This window comes from Loxodonta africana, chromosome 16, assembly GCF_030014295.1.
Source record: "Loxodonta africana isolate mLoxAfr1 chromosome 16, mLoxAfr1.hap2, whole genome shotgun sequence".
Lineage (NCBI taxonomy): Eukaryota > Metazoa > Chordata > Mammalia > Proboscidea > Elephantidae > Loxodonta > Loxodonta africana.
Genome location: NC_087357.1, coordinates 48,796,359 through 48,815,352, shown reverse-complemented (window position 1 = coordinate 48,815,352; position 18,994 = coordinate 48,796,359). Strand labels below are relative to the sequence as shown.

General features: G+C 36.1%; 1 protein-coding gene across 2 annotated transcripts in view; it reads right to left on the bottom strand.

Annotated features, from left to right (window-relative positions):
* Positions 1-18,994, bottom strand: part of PRKG1 (protein kinase cGMP-dependent 1) — a 1,397,311-nt gene that overhangs the window by 1,162,938 nt on the left and 215,379 nt on the right. The window lies entirely within an intron of this gene.

The following is an 18,994-nucleotide window of genomic DNA, read 5'->3' as shown; positions in this document are numbered from 1 at the left end:
GGCCAATCAGTTGAAAACCGAGTTAGGGGGTTTTCTTGGGAGAATGGCCTGCCTCCAATATATAAATGGATGTTTCAAAAAGGCTCGCTCCTACCCTGGATCCTATATTGGACTAGTCATCATCTGACCTCCAGTTCTTGGGATGTGAGCCAGCACCCTGCCACTTGACCTGCAGATTTTTGGTTTGTCAGCCCCTGCAACCACATGATCTGGAGTAGCCTCCAGCCAGGTGCCTGACCCACAGATTTTGGGACTTGCCAGCCTCCACAAGGAAACCCTGGTGGCATAGTGGTTAAGTGCTACAGCTGTGAACCAAAGGCTCAGCAGTTTGAATCCGCCAGGCGCTCCTTGGAAACTCTATGGGGCAGTTCTACTCTGTCCTATAGGGTCACTGTGAGTCGGGGTCGACTCAACGGCACTGGGCTGGGTAGGAGCCTCCACTATATATATATATATATATATATATATATATACATATATATATACACATATATATATATATTTCACTGGTTTTGCTCCTCTAGAAAAACCAGCCTAAGATAATTGCCCATCCTTGTATTTGAAGAATATAAACAAAGAAAACCCCAAATAACCAACCTTGCTTCTAAAGTTGTCAGAATGTGACACTTGTCACTATAGGAACAGAGTCAGTAACTATTAATCTTTAATTCGTTTGATTAATACAAAGAGCAAAAATTTGGGAAATTGAAAACTTATGTTAGAACTGAGTTAAGGAAGTAATTCAAATGCAAGTAACACTAACCTGCCTCAAGGATAAATGGCTCCAATAGTACAAGATAACTAAAATAAGCACCAATTGATGAATAAGATGTCCTCATCAGTGGTTAATGAGCGTGAGAATCAAATTTGGATCAGTCTGACTTGAGCTTTTTTTAATACAGCACCTTGTTTCTCAAATAAGTTCCATCAATTTCTAAAGCCTAGGATGAAGACTAGGGGTTTCCTGAATGGGCAAATATATATGGACCTGGTTTTTACAAACACACACACACACACACGCACACACACCAGGAAGCTACTTAAACTGAACACAAAGAAATATCTCCATTCAGTGTAACCTAGAGAAAGGCAGATAGTCCCAAGACTTTTAGAATTCATTTCTTCCTGGAAAAATAATTATGGATAAAATGAAATATCAGAAGTTTTATAATATTTGATAGATGACCAAACTCCAAAAAATTTGGACACAAAAACTTGATTTTATTGTTAAAATATTAAACACTGATGCTAAATATTCATCTTTTGCTTTGTACTCAAAATGCACTAACTTCGTAGAATATCAATTTTGATTTCTTCAGCATAAGCTCACATACTACCAAAGAGAAAAAAAAATAGTATAATTTTTGTAATGGGAAAAAGTCTTAATAATGCTGAAATGACAAATAATTTGTTACATATATTTTTACCACAAAAAAAGTAAAAAAAAAAAAAAAAAAGTCCTAATAATATACTTACAAAATATAGAAAAATAATTTGAAAATAATTAATTCAAATTGAGTATAAATATCAGATTGTAAAATTAATAAGGAAACAATTCATAAGGACAGTGCTTCTGAATCCTCCCGGCCCCCTTCCCCAAACCACAGTCTTTGAGTGAAGCTCAAATTGTTGCATTCCTTGCGAATGTGTGTCAATTTATGTCTTCCCGTTCTATCCCGTCTCTCTAGTGACTAGATTCACAAATGTGCAGAATCGCTCTTTGAAATTGGGGGTTAAGAAGGGGTTTTGAGGTAGATGGATCAAATATGGTGAAATTAATGAGGATTCTAAGAATTAACATCTCACACCACAGATTCAGTAGAATTTTGATAGCACCAAAAGCTACTGACCTTAGGAGGGTGTTCTTCAATATGAAGCAGAGACTCATATTTTACTTGCCACTCACTCTATGGTACTAAAGTGAGTTTGAGATTTCAATAAGAAGGCTAGAGAAACTCTTTGTCTTTGGGATATTATTGACCTCCCCTGACTCACCAAATAAACTGCTTTTTTGATTGAGTCAAGGTGCTGTACTCCTACTCCTTGGATTCCAGCCATGGCTCTGCAACTTGTGTGACTTATCAAGTTATTCAATCCTTCTAAGCCTCAATTTTATTATCTGTAAAATAAAGATAATAATAGTATTCCCCTTGCAAGTTGCTATGAGGATGAAATGAGATAATGCATTAAAAAATATCTGGACAATGGTAAATCTCAATAAATTATCATTTTTTTATTATATTATTATTATTGTTGTTAATCTCATAGCTAGAAAATGAGATGGAAACATAAGAAGTAATATTAAGTCTAACTTTACCTAGTTATGTTCTGAATGCTTACTGTAAGCCAGGTACTGCTCCAATGATTTACATATATTCATTTTTCACAACAAACCTACGAGGTGGATGCTAGTCCACTTAGCTTACAGATGAGGAAGCTGAGGCTTCCACACAGAAGTAAGTGGAAAAAACAGGATTCGACAACGGCAACATTAGCTCTACTATGCTAAATTATTCCTCAGAGAACAAGACTTAATGTGGTTTGCCCTATTTCCCAATTTCTCAGAATTCCCTTTAGTTTGACGAATATTTTTTTTTTTCTTTAATCTTTTGGGCATTCAGAAACATGATGAGCCCAAACTGTTAAATCTAAGGAGAAGAATATCAAAGTACAATGGTTTGGCCTACTACTTTCCGGCTTTTATTCCATTGGTATCAGCCTAAGCATTTTAGCAAGTTAAAGAAAGAAAGGAGCAAGAGCTTAGCTTAAGAACTTGAGTATAATAATTAGAGCAACCACTTATTACTCTGCATCTGTAATGTGTCTGGCATCCCAATAGAAACACTCTATCCTTTGTTTCATCTTTTCCACTCACATTCACACAACAACAACATGGGAAGAATTTTCACCTCATTTATACAGATAAAAAGTGGAGATTCAAAACGTTTAAATAATATCTTCAAGATTCCACTGCCCCATCAATGGCAAAGCTCAAATTCAAACTCAGCTCCATGATCCCGTACAGCCATAAAATATAAAGCTCAGCCAATGTATTAAACGAAGTACTAGTCAATAACAAAAAAGCAGACCAAAGAAAGGAAGGACAAAGAGAAGAGAACTGAGTGCTCCCAGATTTGCCCAGGGTTTCAAGCAATAGATTAGCCTAGGGACATCCAGCTCTTTGAGTTCCAATTTTTAAACTATCTTCCAATTATTCACCATTACCATGTCTCTCACTGACCCCATGAGCTGGCTATTCACAATTACTCTGCATTTTTGTCTTATTCTCACTTCCATATGTTTCCATCTATCTCCCTAATCTCCTTCTCTTGTACCACTTACTCTACAGTCATTTATTATTGGCTAGGGTTTTCTCTAAATGCTACTATATTCATTTGGTCAATTTACTCAATTATGGACATCAATGTAGTAATATTCATGATCTGTATACACTAGTTGCAGGTATTTAAGTACTGTATTTTATGTCTATGTACTTTATTCAATTTTTAGTTATTACTTAGTTGACAAGTAACTATGTAGTTTTACACTGTTAATAATAAAAGAAAATTGATATTTAAAATACAAAAGAAGAACTACTTTCAGACTGTAGATATGAACTGAATATAATGTGTTTAGGAACTCAACTGCTCAGTGACTTACATACACACGTGCGCATGCGCCACACACTATTCTGACTCTACATTTCTACAATCTGTATGTGGTAGGTCAATGGACTTAGTCAGAAGATCCAGGTTAAAATCCTGACTACACTTTCATTATTGGTGTAGCCTTAGGTATATGATTTCATAACTCTGATCTTTCATTTCCTTGTGTGCATAGTAGAGACAATAGCCACCCTTACAGAGTTGTACACACAGCACAGTACCCAACACTTAGGCTCTCAATACATATCCATTTATTGTTAATATTATTAGTCTCATTTTCCTTTTAGTTCCAATTCCACATTCTTAGTACTTTAATTGAATTAAAAATGTGTCCGTGGTTAGACAGAAAAGCTATCTGGTTCAAGGTTATGTCCTCAAATGAGGTCTCGCATATAAATAAGCATTCAATAAGGGTTTGTTGAATGAATCAACAAACAACTCTGACCGAGGAGTATATTATACAACATCTATATATATTGTTTATAAATACAGGTTTTAGAGCCTTAATATTAAAACAAAACAGGGATGAGGTCCATGGGCAATATGAAAAAAGCTACATCCTCTGCCACCCCTATTTTCTATTAGAAATTTGCTAGTGTCTTAAAGCAAAATGGCTAAAATATCCATATGTCTGCATACAAATCTTCTTTTCTGTTTCTTTAAATTCAGTTCCCTATATCTTTCTTACGTAATGACCTTTTTGTCCCTAATAAGTATATTAATAAGAATTTTCTTTCATATATAGAAGCCAGAAAACATGGAATCATCAAAAGCAAAAGCAAGATGCAATTTTTACGGTAGAAAGGCTAAAGAAGTAAAAAAAAAAAAAAACCCCAGGAAGTTCAGTTTTCTCTGAGTATCATAAAAAAAAAAAAACTTGTGGCTAAAAAAATGGACATCTGTAAGTCTTCTAGAAAGAAAGGGTTTCCTGGATCTCTGCAACTCAGGCTCATAATGCAGTCCTTAGAGTAGAACTTGAAATGCCCCTTTCCTACAGGGCCTCTTTCACTTCACCAGAGCATCGTCCAGATTATTACGGACCAACTTCACCTTCATTTTTTTCTAGGTTATGCCAAGACCCTCAAGAGGCTGTGACTACTAGAAGGAAAAGTCCAGAGAGTAACATTTCTCAGTGATATTATAAGGCAGCCCAACCCTTTCACACAAAAAGTAGCAAAGAGCAACACAGATAAACTGCAGACATTTCTATTTCATTCACAAGTGATCCAAAATTCTATTCAATTTTCCCCTGACCTTGCTCTTTTCTATTACAGTTCTACTGGGGATTCTGAGCCTTGAATTTGCCTAATTCTGGCCCAGATTGTACCCTTGAAGTGTGGTGACTCAAATTTATTGCCCAGGGTTTTCTTTACATTTTTGACTCAGACTCATCCTACATGGTCTTCCCCTTCCTCTATACTTGGTTTAGGCTTAGCACATTTCACTCTCTGGGACTCGAACCCTGTCCTGCCACAGGGCTCCATCCAGTCTCCCACAAATCCCAGATGTTAACTGACTTTCTATTTTAAAATGTGACTATTTTAAATTGTTTTCTGAAGAATCATTATTTTATTCAACAAATTGTCCCAACTGTATCTTGAAATCATGAAGAGTAGACATATCAGAAAATATATCTGATCTAAACAATCATGTAAGATCGATATTTGAAAGAATTCTTTTGGCTGGTTTTATTAATGTAAAAGAGGTTATGAAATGAAACATTCCATAACTGGGGTATAGAGTTGTTTGTCAAGTTGAAAGAGTATATGAAAAATCCCATGATCTTACAAGTTACTCATGCGTGATATTGCTCTTAGAATCCGTGTCATCAAAAAATAGCCCATGGCTGGAGGAGGTCAGTTATAATTAAAAGGCCCTTCATAAAGATGAGTCTGAGGGCAACCAGCAGCGAATAAACACAGCTGGCTAAGTCAGCCCTTCATTTCCTCTCCACTGTTTTTCATATAGTGCAAGAAAATGCCATTAAGTGTTTGGAGCCTTGGGCTAAATCAACTAGGGAAATTCTATACTCCTAATTTTCCATTCATATTGTACTAAACTTGGGAGTAACAGAAGACAGAAGCATGAAGAACACTGAACCAATAAGGGCCATGAAACAAATGAAAGCTTAGTTATATAATTTCCTTTTCTATCAGCAGAATAACTTTTGTTTCATAGTCAAATGTATTCAAGAAACCAATATAAGATTTAATAAGCTTTAAACCAACCTAAAACCAAAACTAAACCAAACCCACGGCCGTCGAGTCCATTCTGACTCACAGCAAACCTATAGGACAGAGCAAAATTGCCCCACAGAGTTTCGAAGGGATGGGTGGTGGATTTGAACTGCCAACCTTTTGATTAGCAGCTATAGCTCTTAACCAGTGTACTACCAAGGCTCCTCTAACCACCCTAAAAAAACCAGTGCCGTCGAGTCGATTCTGACTCATAACAACTCTACAGGCCAGAGTAGAACTGCCCCATGGAGTTTCCAAGGAGCGCCTGGCAGATTCAAACTGCCAACCCTTTGGTTAGCAGCCGTAGCACTTAACCACTGCGCCACCAGGGTTTCACCTAGTGATTCTCAAATACTTAAAAATAAATAATATTGTCTAAAGAAGAGAAAAAATTTCCACTGCTTATTCTAAATATCATATGTTATTGTTAGTTGCTGCGAATTTGACTTAGACTCATGGTGACTCCGTTGTGCGAAGAGTAGAACTGCTTCACAGACCTTTCAAGGTTGTGACCTTTCAGAAGCAGATTACCAGGCCTGCCTTCCAAAGTGCCTCTGGGTAAGTTTGAACCACCAACCTTTCGGCTAGTAGGCAAGTGCTTAACTATTTGTGCCACCCAGGGATTACTAAATGTCATCTACAACCATGATTTTTAGACACTGTAGCCTTATAATCTAAAAAGCAATGAAAGTCTACAATAACTGCAACAAAAAATTCTCCACAAGACGGATCATTTATTTGAGTCAAATTTTAGCCCCTCCTTTAATGGCATGAAAATTAATTATTCTAATTTCTATCTGAATAATTTAAATTTGTTTGGCTCAAGCTGTTCACATAGCAGCCCAACACACTGAAATAAATTCAGGTCTTTAGGTTGTATTACAAACCTCACTGTACACTGAAGTTCCTGAACAGATACATGGTAAAATTTCAGTGTCTGGGGGAAACCAATACAAGGATGAAATGTCAGTGTTTAAAAAACTCTACTCTATTTTTGTGGAAACCCTGGTGGTATAGTGGTTAAGTGCTACAGCTGCGAACCAAAGGGTTGGCAGTTCAAATCTGCCAGGCGTTCCTTGGAAACTCTATGGGGGCAGTTCTGCTCTGCCCTATAGGGTCGCTATGAGTCAGAATCGACAGGACAGCACTGGGCTTACTTTTTTTTTTTTTTTTTTTGTGGATTCTTAAAATTTTAATATTATCATACTTTACTAAAATTACATTTTCTTCCAGTCACCCTTGGTCTCAAGGAAAGAATAGCCAAGATTTTAAAATTAAACACAGCTTACTTCATTGTCCTTATTTAGATGTATATCCTATTCCTAACGTTCCTTTCACACATTTCCAGTAAACCTGAAAGGTAGGCTTCTCTTACAAGAACTTTTCCAACTAACCTTTATATATGCAAATTTTTATAAGAGCTTATAATTTACACTAAGTCCATATTAGCAAGATTTATACCAATATTTTTCAAGGCAATGGTGATTAAATAATAAGGAAAATTTCAATTGAGTTTTGTAGCATGAGTATGGCTGTGTAAATAAGAATGTCTCCTTTCTCCTCCTGGAAAGAACATAGAGAAATAAAGTGAATGAAAACACAAATAAAAAGTTAACCCCTGCAAGTGTCATTTTTAACAACAGTTGGAAACAGGTATAATCCGCAACTTTGAAATTTGTTTAAAGACTAAAATCAGGTAAGGGTGGCATAGGAGGAAGTGAAAAGAAGCACAGAGAAAGAACACAAGGGAGAATGGGCTACCGTTAACAGATCTCAGAAAGTGATATGCTTTCTAAAGATGAGGAACACAGCTAAGATGCAGAAATACAGCTGGTTAATAGGATGGAAAAGAATAACGTTATTTATAGAAATAGACTTGGTAAGGACACACAATCACAGAGGAGCCACTTTTGTAAGAAGCAGTCTCTCTCCACGGCAGCAGTGCATAAGACCCTCTGTGTTATAAAATTAGAAAGGCTGGAAAAGTACTCAGGCCTCTTCCCCCACTCCATCCCTGTAATTCCCGCTCTCCTCACACACCCCACCCCACCCCATCATGAGACATTGCTTGCCCAAAGCAGAAATGCAAGATCTCAGAAAAAAAGTTGGTAAGACAAAAGGAGGAGATAAAATGTTCTCTGGCAGATTTCACTAAAAATTTCAAGAATTTAAAAAAAAAAAAAAAGCCGTCTAAGAAATGAAGAAACAATTGGAAGAAGTTAAAGAGAGAACTGAAATTGCATAAACACAATAATGGAAATAAGGGAAACAGATGGGTGAAATAGGGGGTAAATAAAGAAAATAGAAATAAAGACTTACGAAGGATAAGAGAAAAAAATGATAGGTACAAAAGACAGGCAAAGATGATCTCACATAAGTATAATTTCCAGGAAGAAAATCAGAAAAAAAGAAGAAAAAAAGATTGCCAGGATATAATTCAAGAGAAAAAAATAGAAATAAGTCTTGTATTACATATAAGAACAGTTCTTCCTGAAAAAAATTCTTGTAATTTAAACTCAACTTTAAAGATAGAAAAAATTATTTGAGTAACCAAGCATATGCAATTTAACAGAAGTGATTAAAAGAAATACAAAATGAAAACAAATCAAGTTTCATAAAAGGTATAGGGAAAGTTACTGAGGAGCTGTTATTGTTGTTGTTAAAAACCCCTTAGATGCTGCTAAATCAGTTCCGACTCATAGAGACCCTATGTACAACAGAACAAAATATTACTGGTCCTATGCCATCCTCAGAAACCCTGTTGGCATAGTGTTTAAGAGCTACAGCTGCTAACCAAGAGGTCGACAGTTCGAATCCACCAGGTGCTCCTTGGAAACCCTATGGGGCAGTTCTACTCCATCCTATATGGTCCCTATGAGTCGAAATTGAGTCAATAGCAATGGGTTTTTTGGTTTGGTGCCATCCTCACAAATCACTGCTATGTTTGAGCCCATTGGTGCAGCCACTGTGTCCGTCCACCTCCTTGAGGATTTTCCTCTTTTTCAGTGACTTTCTCCTTTACCAAGCAGGACGGCCTTCTCCAGGGACTGGTCCTTCCTGATAACATGTCCAAGTACATGAGATGAAAGCTTGTCATCCTCACTTCCAAGGGGCACTCTGGCTGTACTTCTTATAAGACAGACTTGTTAGTTCTCATGGCAATCCATGGTATATTAAATATTCTTTGCCAACGCCATAATTCAAAGCCATCAACTCTTCTTAAGTCTTCCTTATTCATAGTCAGCTTCTGAGTGCATATGAGGAGACTGAAAATATCATGACTTGAGTCAGGTGCATTTTAGTCCTCAAAGTGACACCTTTGCTTTTTAACACTTTAAAGTGGTCTTTTGCAGCAAATTTGCCCAATGTAATATGTTATCTGATTTCTTGACTGCTGCTTCCGTAGGTGTTGATTGTGGATCCAAGAAAAATGAAATCCTTGACAACCTCCATCTTTTCTCCATTTGTCATGATGTTGCTTATTGGTCCAGTTCTGAGGATTTTTGTTTTCTTTATGTTGAGATGTAATCCATACTGAAGGCTGTAGTCTTTGATCTTCATCAATAAGTGTTTCAAGTTCTCTTTACTTTCACCAAGTAACATTGAAGAGTGACCACCAGAGAAAAGCACCAGGTCAAAATTTTTTTCAGAGATTTCTAACAAACTCTTAAACCACAAAAATCTGAAGGCTGTTCAGTATTTCAGAACACAGAGAAGGCAGGGAGTCTTCCAAATTATTTTTGTTAAGTGAGCATAACATTGTCACCAAAACTGGGTAAATGTCTGCTGTGCGTATGCATTTACAGACGTGCATGCATACATAGAACTAGGGACTGTCTCGGCTTAAGACAATTTATACAAAAATTCTAAATAAAATGTTAGGCAACAGAATTCAGCAGCATTAAAAAAATCAAGGATTATTCAACATTATGGGATCTATTAATATAATTAATCCTAGGAGAAAAATCATATGATCATCTCCATAGCTCCTGAGAGGCCTTTGATAACATTCAGCAATCTCCTTTGATTAAAAAAGAAAGAAAAATACTCAATAAAATAGGAATAGAAGGATAATCCCCTGAGAGTTTTTTCTCTATGCTTAATGAGGAAACAGTAGAGTCATTCTCAGCAGAGCCACGCATGAAGCCTGTGGAACAACACATGTATTCAAGAAACAAAATTACAGTTCTAAAGATTGGAAAGGAGGAGGTAAAAACTATACATATTTGTAAATGGTACGAATGGTACCTAGAAAAACCAATAGAATCAACTGAAAAATTACTGTCAACAATGACAGAATTCTATAACATACAGGAGTACAAAATTAGTATATAGAATAGCCCCCCTTGTATTAAAAAACAGAGAAAATATAATAAAAAGAAAAACATTTACAAAAGCCAAAGGGAAGTATTAAAAAATAGATAAACTTGACAAGTACTGTATAACATGTATAAGGAGAGCACTATGACTCCGTAGAAGGATGCCAAAGAAGGCTTAGCCTAATGGAAAGCCATGCCATGATCTTGGAATAGGACGGCCCCTACATTATGAAGTTATCAATTCTCCTCATAGTAATTTAAAAATAATGTGGTTTCAGTAAAAATTCTAACCGTGTTTTAAAAAAAAAACTCAATTTGCAATGAGACTAGCTCATTCTAAAGTTTATAAGGAACAACAACACACAAAAAAAGAGAATATCCAGTAAAATTCTAAATAGAAATGAGCAGGTTGTCACCTTACCAGATATTAATATGTATTGTCTTTAATAATAAAAGAAATGTGGCACCAACACATAGAAAAAATCTGCAAAAACGTAAATTTTAATTTAGTATGTTATAAAGGTAGTATTTCAGAACAGTAGAGAAAATGGTGCTGGCACAGCTAAGGAATTCAGAAAAAAATAAAACAAAGACCCACCCTTCACAATGTATACTAGGATAGTATCCAAATGGATCAAAGATGTACCATAAATGAAAAGAAGAACGAAGAAAGAAGATGGGGTAAGCCACCATCATGTAGAGGGGAGTGGTGGGAAAGGGAAATATATGTATAATCTCAGACTGGGGAAGGTCTTTCTAATAATACCCCCAAACCCAAAACATATAAATAAAAAGATTGATAAATTCAACTACAAAAAAAAAAAAAAAAAGCCTGAAGTATTTGCAAAATAAGTAAACCTCAATTTGCTTAGTCTTCATGGCAAAAACAAAGGCAATCCCATAAACCAAGTAAAAAGACAAATGCAAATGGTCCTATGAATAAGGTGCTTATAATAACAGAAATACAAATTACATCTACTTTAAGCTGTCATTTCACCTACTGCACTGGTAAAAATCCAACAGTTTGAGGGCACTCTTTTTGGCAAGGATTGAAGGAAGAAGGGATACCTATTCACTGCTGATAGCAGTATAAACTGGCGAAATCCCTAAGGCAGACAACTTGCAATATTTCCCAAATTTATAAATTCATATACTCTTTAATTAGCATTTCCACTTCTATAAATTTATTCAACAGATACTCTAAAAGTAAAAAAAAAAAATGTATGTGAACATAGTTATTTATTACAGCACTGTTTTGTCATAGCAAAAGAAGAAACCAACCTTAACCTCTATCAGTGGAATTGTATACAGCCATAAAAAAAGAATGAGAAACCTTTCTAAGTCCCAAAGATGCTCTTTTGAAAGAAGAAAGAGAGCAGCGTAAGTGTTTTATATGCTCCCATTTGTGTGAGAGAGGCAGGGAAAGAATTGCTTGAATATGCTCTAAAAAAAAAAAAAAAGTCTGTAACCGTTACAGAAGAATTATTGCAGGAAAAGCAGTTAAAGAAATACCTGGATGGATTAGAAGTGGGTAGATGGATGACAGATTTGGGAAGAAAACTTTTGCCAATATATACCTTTTGTTCTTTTTTATTTTGTAATTTCGTGAATGCATTGCCTATATAAATCATTTTTAATTAAGACATTAAAATGCACATACCCTTTGATCAAATAATTTTGTATTTAGGAATTCATCCTAAAGAAATGATTAAAAATGTGCACAATGCTGTACCTATAAGTACTCATTGCAGAGCAGTTTGTAATAATGACTGCAAAAAAGGTAGATAAAAGGAGAAATAAATCAAATGCCAAATGTCCAATAGTATGGGGTTAATTAAATAAATTGCATTATATTTACACTATGGGATACTATATAATCATTAAAAATTACATTGTCAAGTAATATTTAAAGACTTGGAAAGATGTTCACAATGTATTTATGGTTACAAAAAATGTGAACAATATAACACCATATTTTTAAAAAGTATATGTACTTATTATGTGTGCATGAGAGAAGACTCAAAGATTACAGACTAACATAGCAATAGTTGCTTTCTTTCAGTCTTGGGATTAAAAAAGAAGATTAAAAATTTTTTTTATATTTTTGCTAACATGTATTTTAAAATGAACATATATTACTTTTCTGCTTTAAAAAGTTTCAGAATTAAAAAATTAGACATCAAAATAAGTAAACCTCAACTCATGTTTGAATATAGTCAAATACAATCTATTTCATGTTGGCATTATTTAATGAATACAATACTATTTAAGAACAGTTCACTTCATAGTCAGCAAGCAGACTCAGTGATATTTCACAAACAGCTCAATAATCATTCACTGAATCTTCATTTTTCACAAAAGCATGCAATGAAGTTTCCAGCGAATGATCTGTTCGTTTGTGGAATACTGGCATTATGTTAAGAAAAGTCAGGCTATAAAAATGGAAATACTGGTGTGAACTTGAAAATAGTAATAACTTATTTTGGCCTTAATATTCACCAGGTACTTACAAATGCTTCCTTTGCATTATCTTACTTAATCCTTACATTGTTCCACTGAGGTTGACATTGTCATTGTTCTATTTTCTAGATGGTAAACGTGAGGCCTAGAGAGGTTAAATAACTTGTTCAAGGTTATGTCATTTGCAAAGTGGCAGAGCTAGGATTCAACTCAGGAAATGTCTGCAGGCTTAGCTTTCTATGACATTTGTCCATAATGACAGAACAAGCTGAATAGTTGTCAAATCCCCACTTGATGATATGAGGAACTGTCATGATCAGAAGCAATTTTGGGGAGTTACAGCTGCCATGTAAAGTTAGTCATGTGAATGCACAAACAAGGAAACTGGCAGTTTCTGCACAAGGAGGGATCAATTGGCCTCTCTCATAGACCTCCCGGCAGTAGGCTTGTCTCAAGGGATGTAACTGCCAAAGCTGCATTTCTGTGCCTGAAAAGTGGCAAACCTAATAACATCAGCCTCTTGACCTGGGTGACATAAGCAGCAAACAATTTTTCTTTACTATTAACTTTCAAAAAAGATCTGCCAAAGTGTTGCACAAATTAAAATTAAGAACCCTATGGCATTAACTAAGTGATATTATCTAATTAAATAGAATTTAAAAGAGTAAAAGTATAAACATAAAAACATGACCTGCTGATGAAAAAGATTTTTTTTTAATCTAGTTATTCATCTTAAAATAAAAACAGAAAACTCCTCATTAGTTTCATCTCAGCCATTACTAAGTGACACGTAAGGCAACTATAAGTTAACTTCCCACTTGTTCATTTTCTTCTAAATTACCATTGCTACAGTGGGAGAAAGCTATGTAGCATTTAGCAACATTTAAAAAGAAAATGTGGCAATTCACATTGGTATATAAATTTACTAATTATTTTACTTGTATTCTAAAGCAAAAAGCCACAATATTCAGATAAAACTTCTTAAATCTGATGAGACAAAATTATTCAATGACAGCAGTTAAGAGAGGGAAAAGGCCTCCTCTTGGAAAACAGCTAGATATGCATCAATTGTTTTTATTATAACTAATATTTTTTCTTTTTTTAATTTTTATTGTGCTTTAAGTGAAAGTTTACAAACCAAGTCAGTCTCTCATATAAAAACTTTTATGTACCATGCTATATACTCCTAGTTGCTCTCCCTCTAGACAGCACACTCCTTCCCTCCACTCTCTATTTTCATGTCCATTCATTCAGCTTCTGAAGCCCTTTGCTCTCTCATCTCCTCTCCAGACAGGAGCTGCCCACATAGTCTCATGTGTCTACTTGAACCATGAAGCTCATTCTTAACCAGTATCATTTTCTCTCCCGTTGTCCAGTCCAATCCATGTCTGAACAGTTGGCTTTGGGAATAGTTCCTGTCTTGGGCTAACAGAAGGTTTGGGGACCATGACCTCTGGGGTCCTCCTGGTCTCAGTCAGACCATTAAGTCTGGTCTTTTTACGAGAATTTGAGGTCTGCATCCCACTGCTCTCCTGCTCCCTCAGGGATTCTCTGTTGTGTTCTCTGTCAGGGCAGTCATCAGTTGTAGCCAGCCACCATCTAGTTCTTCTGGCCCCAGACTGATATAGTCTCTGGTTTATGTAGCCCTTTCTGTCTCTTGGGCTCATAATTACCTTGTGTCTTTGGTGTTCTTCATTCTCCCTTCCTCCAGGTGGGTCGAGACCAATTGATGCATCTTAGATGGCCGCTTGCTAGCGTTTAAGACCCCAGACGCTAATCTCCAAAGTGGGATGCAGAGTGTTTTCTAAATAGATTTTATTATGCCAATTGACTTAGATGTCCCCTGAAACCATGGTCCCCAGACCCCTGCCGCTGCTACGCTGGGCTTCAAAGCATTCAGTTTATTTAGGAAAGTTTTTTGTCTTTGGTTTAGTTCAGTTGTGCTGACCTCTCCCATATCGTGTGTTGTCTTTCCCTTCACCTAAAATAGTTATCTACTATGTAATTTTTAGTGAAAGCCCCTTTCCCTCCTTCCCTCCCCACTCTCGTAACCATCAAAGAATATTTTCTTCTCTGTTTAAACTATTTTTCGAATTCTTATAATAGTGGTCCCATACAGTATTTGTCCTTTTGCAACTGACTAATTTCACTCACCATAATGCCTTCCAGATTCCTCCACGTTATGAAATGTTTCACAGATTCATCGTTGTTCTTTATTGATGTGTAGTATTCCATTATTCCATTGTGTGAATATACCATAATTTATTTATCCATTCATCCATTGATGGGCACCTTGGTTGCTTCCATCTTTTTGCTACTGTATATAGTGCTGCAATGAACACGGGTGTGCATATATCTGTTCTTATAAATGCTCTTGTTTCTGTAGGATATATTCCCAGGAGTGGGATTGCTGGATCGTATGCTAGTTCTATTTCTAGCTTTTTAAGGAACTGCCAAATTGATTTCCAAAGTGGTTGTACCATTTTACATTCCCACCAGCAGTGTATAAGTGCTCCAGTCTCTCCACAATCTCTCCAACATTTATCATTTTGTGTCTTTTTGGATTAATGCCAGTCTTGTTGGAGTGAGATGGAATTTCATCGTACTTTTGATTTGCATTTCTCTAATGGCTAATGATTATGAGCATTTCCTCATGTATCAGCTACCTGAATTTCTTTAGTGAAGTGCCTGTTCATATCCTTTGCCCATTTTTTAATTGGGTTATTTGTCTTTTTTGCAGTTGAGTTTTTGCAGTATCACGTAGATTTTAGAGTTCAGGTGCTGACCGGAAATGTCATAGCTGAAAACTTCTTCCAAGTCTATAGGTAATCTTCTTACTCTTTTGGTGAACTCTTTGTATGACCATAGGTGTTTGATTTTTAGGAGCTCCCAGTTACCTAGTTTCTCTTCTGCATTGTTAGTAATGTTTTGTACACTGTTTATGCCATGTATTAGGGCTCCTAGCATTATCCCTATTTTCTCTTTCATGGTCTTTATCATTTTAGATTTTATATTTAAGCCTTTGATCCATTTCGAGTTAGTTTTTGTGCATGGTGTGAGGTATGGGTCATGTTTCATTTTTTTGAAGATGGATATCCAGTTATGCCAACACTGTTTGTTAAACAGACTGTCTTTTCCCCATTTAACTGACCTTGGGCTTTTGCCAAATATCAGCTGCTCATATGTGGATGGATTTATGTCTGGATTCTCAATTCTGTTCCATTGGTCTATGTATGTTGTTGTACCAGTACCAGGCTGTTTTGACTACTGTGGCGGTATAATACGCCTTAAACTCAGGTAGTATGCGGCCTCCCACTTTGTTCTTCTTTTTCAGTAATGCTTTACTTATCCCAGGCCTCTTTCCCTGGATATGAATCAATTTTTAAGTTATGAATGTTAGATAAAAAGGGAATTTAACCCAGTAATTCCAACTTAGGTATATCCCAGAAGAAGTGAAGGTGGGAATACAAACAGAAACCTGTACACCATTGTTCGTTCCAGTACTTTTCACAATAGCCAAAAGGTGGAAACAACCAAAACGTCCATCAACAGATGACTGGATAAATAAAATGTGGTATAAACATACAATGGAATATTACACAGCCATAAAGAGAAATGAACTTCTCATACATGACACAACATAGATGAACCTTTAAAACATTATGCTAAGCAAAATGAGTCAATCACAAAAGCACAAATACTGGACAATCTCACTTATATGAAATAAGCAAATATACAGAAACCAAAAATTATTAGTGGTTACCAACTGTAGGAAGTGGGGAAAATAGGGGAGTTTACAGTTAGGAAGCATTGAGTTAATGGTGGTGAAATGTTTTGGAAAAGGCTAGGGATAATGGTGATACAACATAAAAACTGTAATCAATGTCATTGAATTTTAAGCTGAAAGTTGTGTTAGTAAATGTTTTGGTATGTATATTTTCATCACAATAAAAAAAAAAGGTGGGGGAGTGGGATTTAGATTGAAAGAATCCACAATTTCATGAGGCAGGCTTGTTAACAGTTACTACCAATCTTTGTGAGGTAAAGATATCATAAGAGTTTGGTATTAGAGAAGAGACAGAGGTAAATGCTGTGTGTTTGTGCTAGAAGACATGTCTGAGACAAAAAAAAAAAAAATGTTGGCACAGAAACGGCGAAGAGATTTTAACTTGGGAGACAACATCAACTGATTGGTAGTGCCTGCCTTAGAGTGAAGGGCTAAAAAGATAATGAGGTTTAATCTGGCTCCTTGAAAGAATTGCTATGATTGATTGACCATGTCTGTCAAGGGCAAGGGATAAATAAGCAGTGGCATTCATACTACACATTTGCCATCCCTGAACTGGAAAATTAGGCAGACAAGGACAACAAGGCTAGAATTAGCATCCAAACAATAAAGGCAGACTGAAAAAAGACCTCATTAAGGTTTTAAAAACCAGAAATGTCACTTTGATGACTAAGGTGTGCCAGACCTGAGCCACGTTTTTCAATCACCTCATTAAAAAAAAGGCATGTAAAAACTGGACAGTGAAAAAGGAAACCAGAAGAATAATTGATGTATTTGAACTGTGGTGTTGATGAAGAATATTGAATATACCTTGAACTGCCAGAAGAATGAACAAATCAGTCTTAGAAGAAATACAACCAGAATCCTCCTTAGAAATACAACCAGGGTGGTGAGACTTCAGCTCCCTTACTTTGGCTAAGTCATTAGGAATGGCCGATTGCTAGAAAAGGACATCATGTTTGGTAAACTAAAGGTCAACGAAAGTGAGGAAAACCATCAATGAGATGAATTGACCCAACAGCCACAACAATAAACTTAAACATAACAACCATCATAAAGATGGTGTAGGGCTGGGCAATGTTTTATTCTATTATTCATAAGGACTACATCGCAGATATGCACGTGTGTACATCTTTACACATATGAAAAAGGCATGCTGTCCAGATTAATATGTTGTTGTTGTTGTTGTCATTAGGTGCTGTTCAGTCAGTTCTGACTCATAGCAACCTTATGCACAACAGAACAAAAGATGGCCCGATTCTGTGCCATCCTCACAATTACCACTAAATTTGAGCCCATTGTTGCAGCCACAGTGTTAATCCATCCCATTGAGGTTATTCCTCTTTTTTGCTGACCCTCAACTTTACCACACACGATGTCCTTCTCCAGGGACTGGTCCAACCTGATAATACGTCCAAAGTATGTAAAAGGAAGTCTCGCCATCCTCACCTCAAGAAGCACTCTGGCTGTACTTCTTCCAAGACAGACTTGTTCATTCCTCTGGTAGTCTAAGAAATAGATATAGGCAAATAGGGGAAAAAAGCAAAGGAATGTCAATGTCTGTGGCTTATCCTGACATGCCCAAACTTCATGATCTTGGATAAGTAGCTCTATCACTCTTTGTTGATGTTTTCTCATTTTTAAAATACAGAAAATAATATGACCTATATCACAGGGTTCTCACAGGATCAAATGTGGTGATGTACAATAAGTGGTAGCTACATTATGCAAAATGATGGTAGTATTAACAGCAAGAAGAATGTATAAGGTAAGCTCCATGGAGACTCAAGGGGCAGGATCCAGAAAATTAGTTAACTAGAAAGTGTTGAAACTGAAAAGTTTAATATAGAACAGCTTATGTCAGGGAAAAGCAAAATGATTCATTTTGCTCAGTAATGAATCCCTTTACGTACAGTTTGTGCTTTCTCACAATCCACTACACTAGAGCTTGCAGAATTGTATGGCCTTGTCATTACACAGGAAGCAGAGTTATCGTTGTTGTTCCATTATTATTTATCACTTGACAGTACTTTAATACTTCTACCAAAAAGTCAACATAGCTAACAATCCAACAAATTAAGAGGCGAAGAAAAAAAGAGAAAAATGTTAAGTCTTTTCTCTTTCTCAGATTATGTCTTATAAAAGCAGTTCACATATACCATTCTTTTTGATCAATACAAAATATGTCCACGATCAATAGAATTATTGCAATTCTTCTGTCCTCCTACAAGAATGTGACCTATGTTCAACCCTCTCCTCCAAGAACTGCTCATTCATAGCAGGAGAGAGAAAATAAAGTCAAGAGTAAGGGCTTCTAAATTGGCATTGATTAAGACTGATAATGTGACTGATACCACTAAGCTGTACATCAGAAAAGGGGTGAATTGGCACATTTTGTGTTATATACAACTTTACAGCAACAACAAACCCCCCCTCCCCCAAAAAAAGAGGTGTAGCTGCTGAGACTATTTAGGTACAATCAAACACCTGATGAGATTAGTTTTACTGGTCGCTTGGTATAGGGCC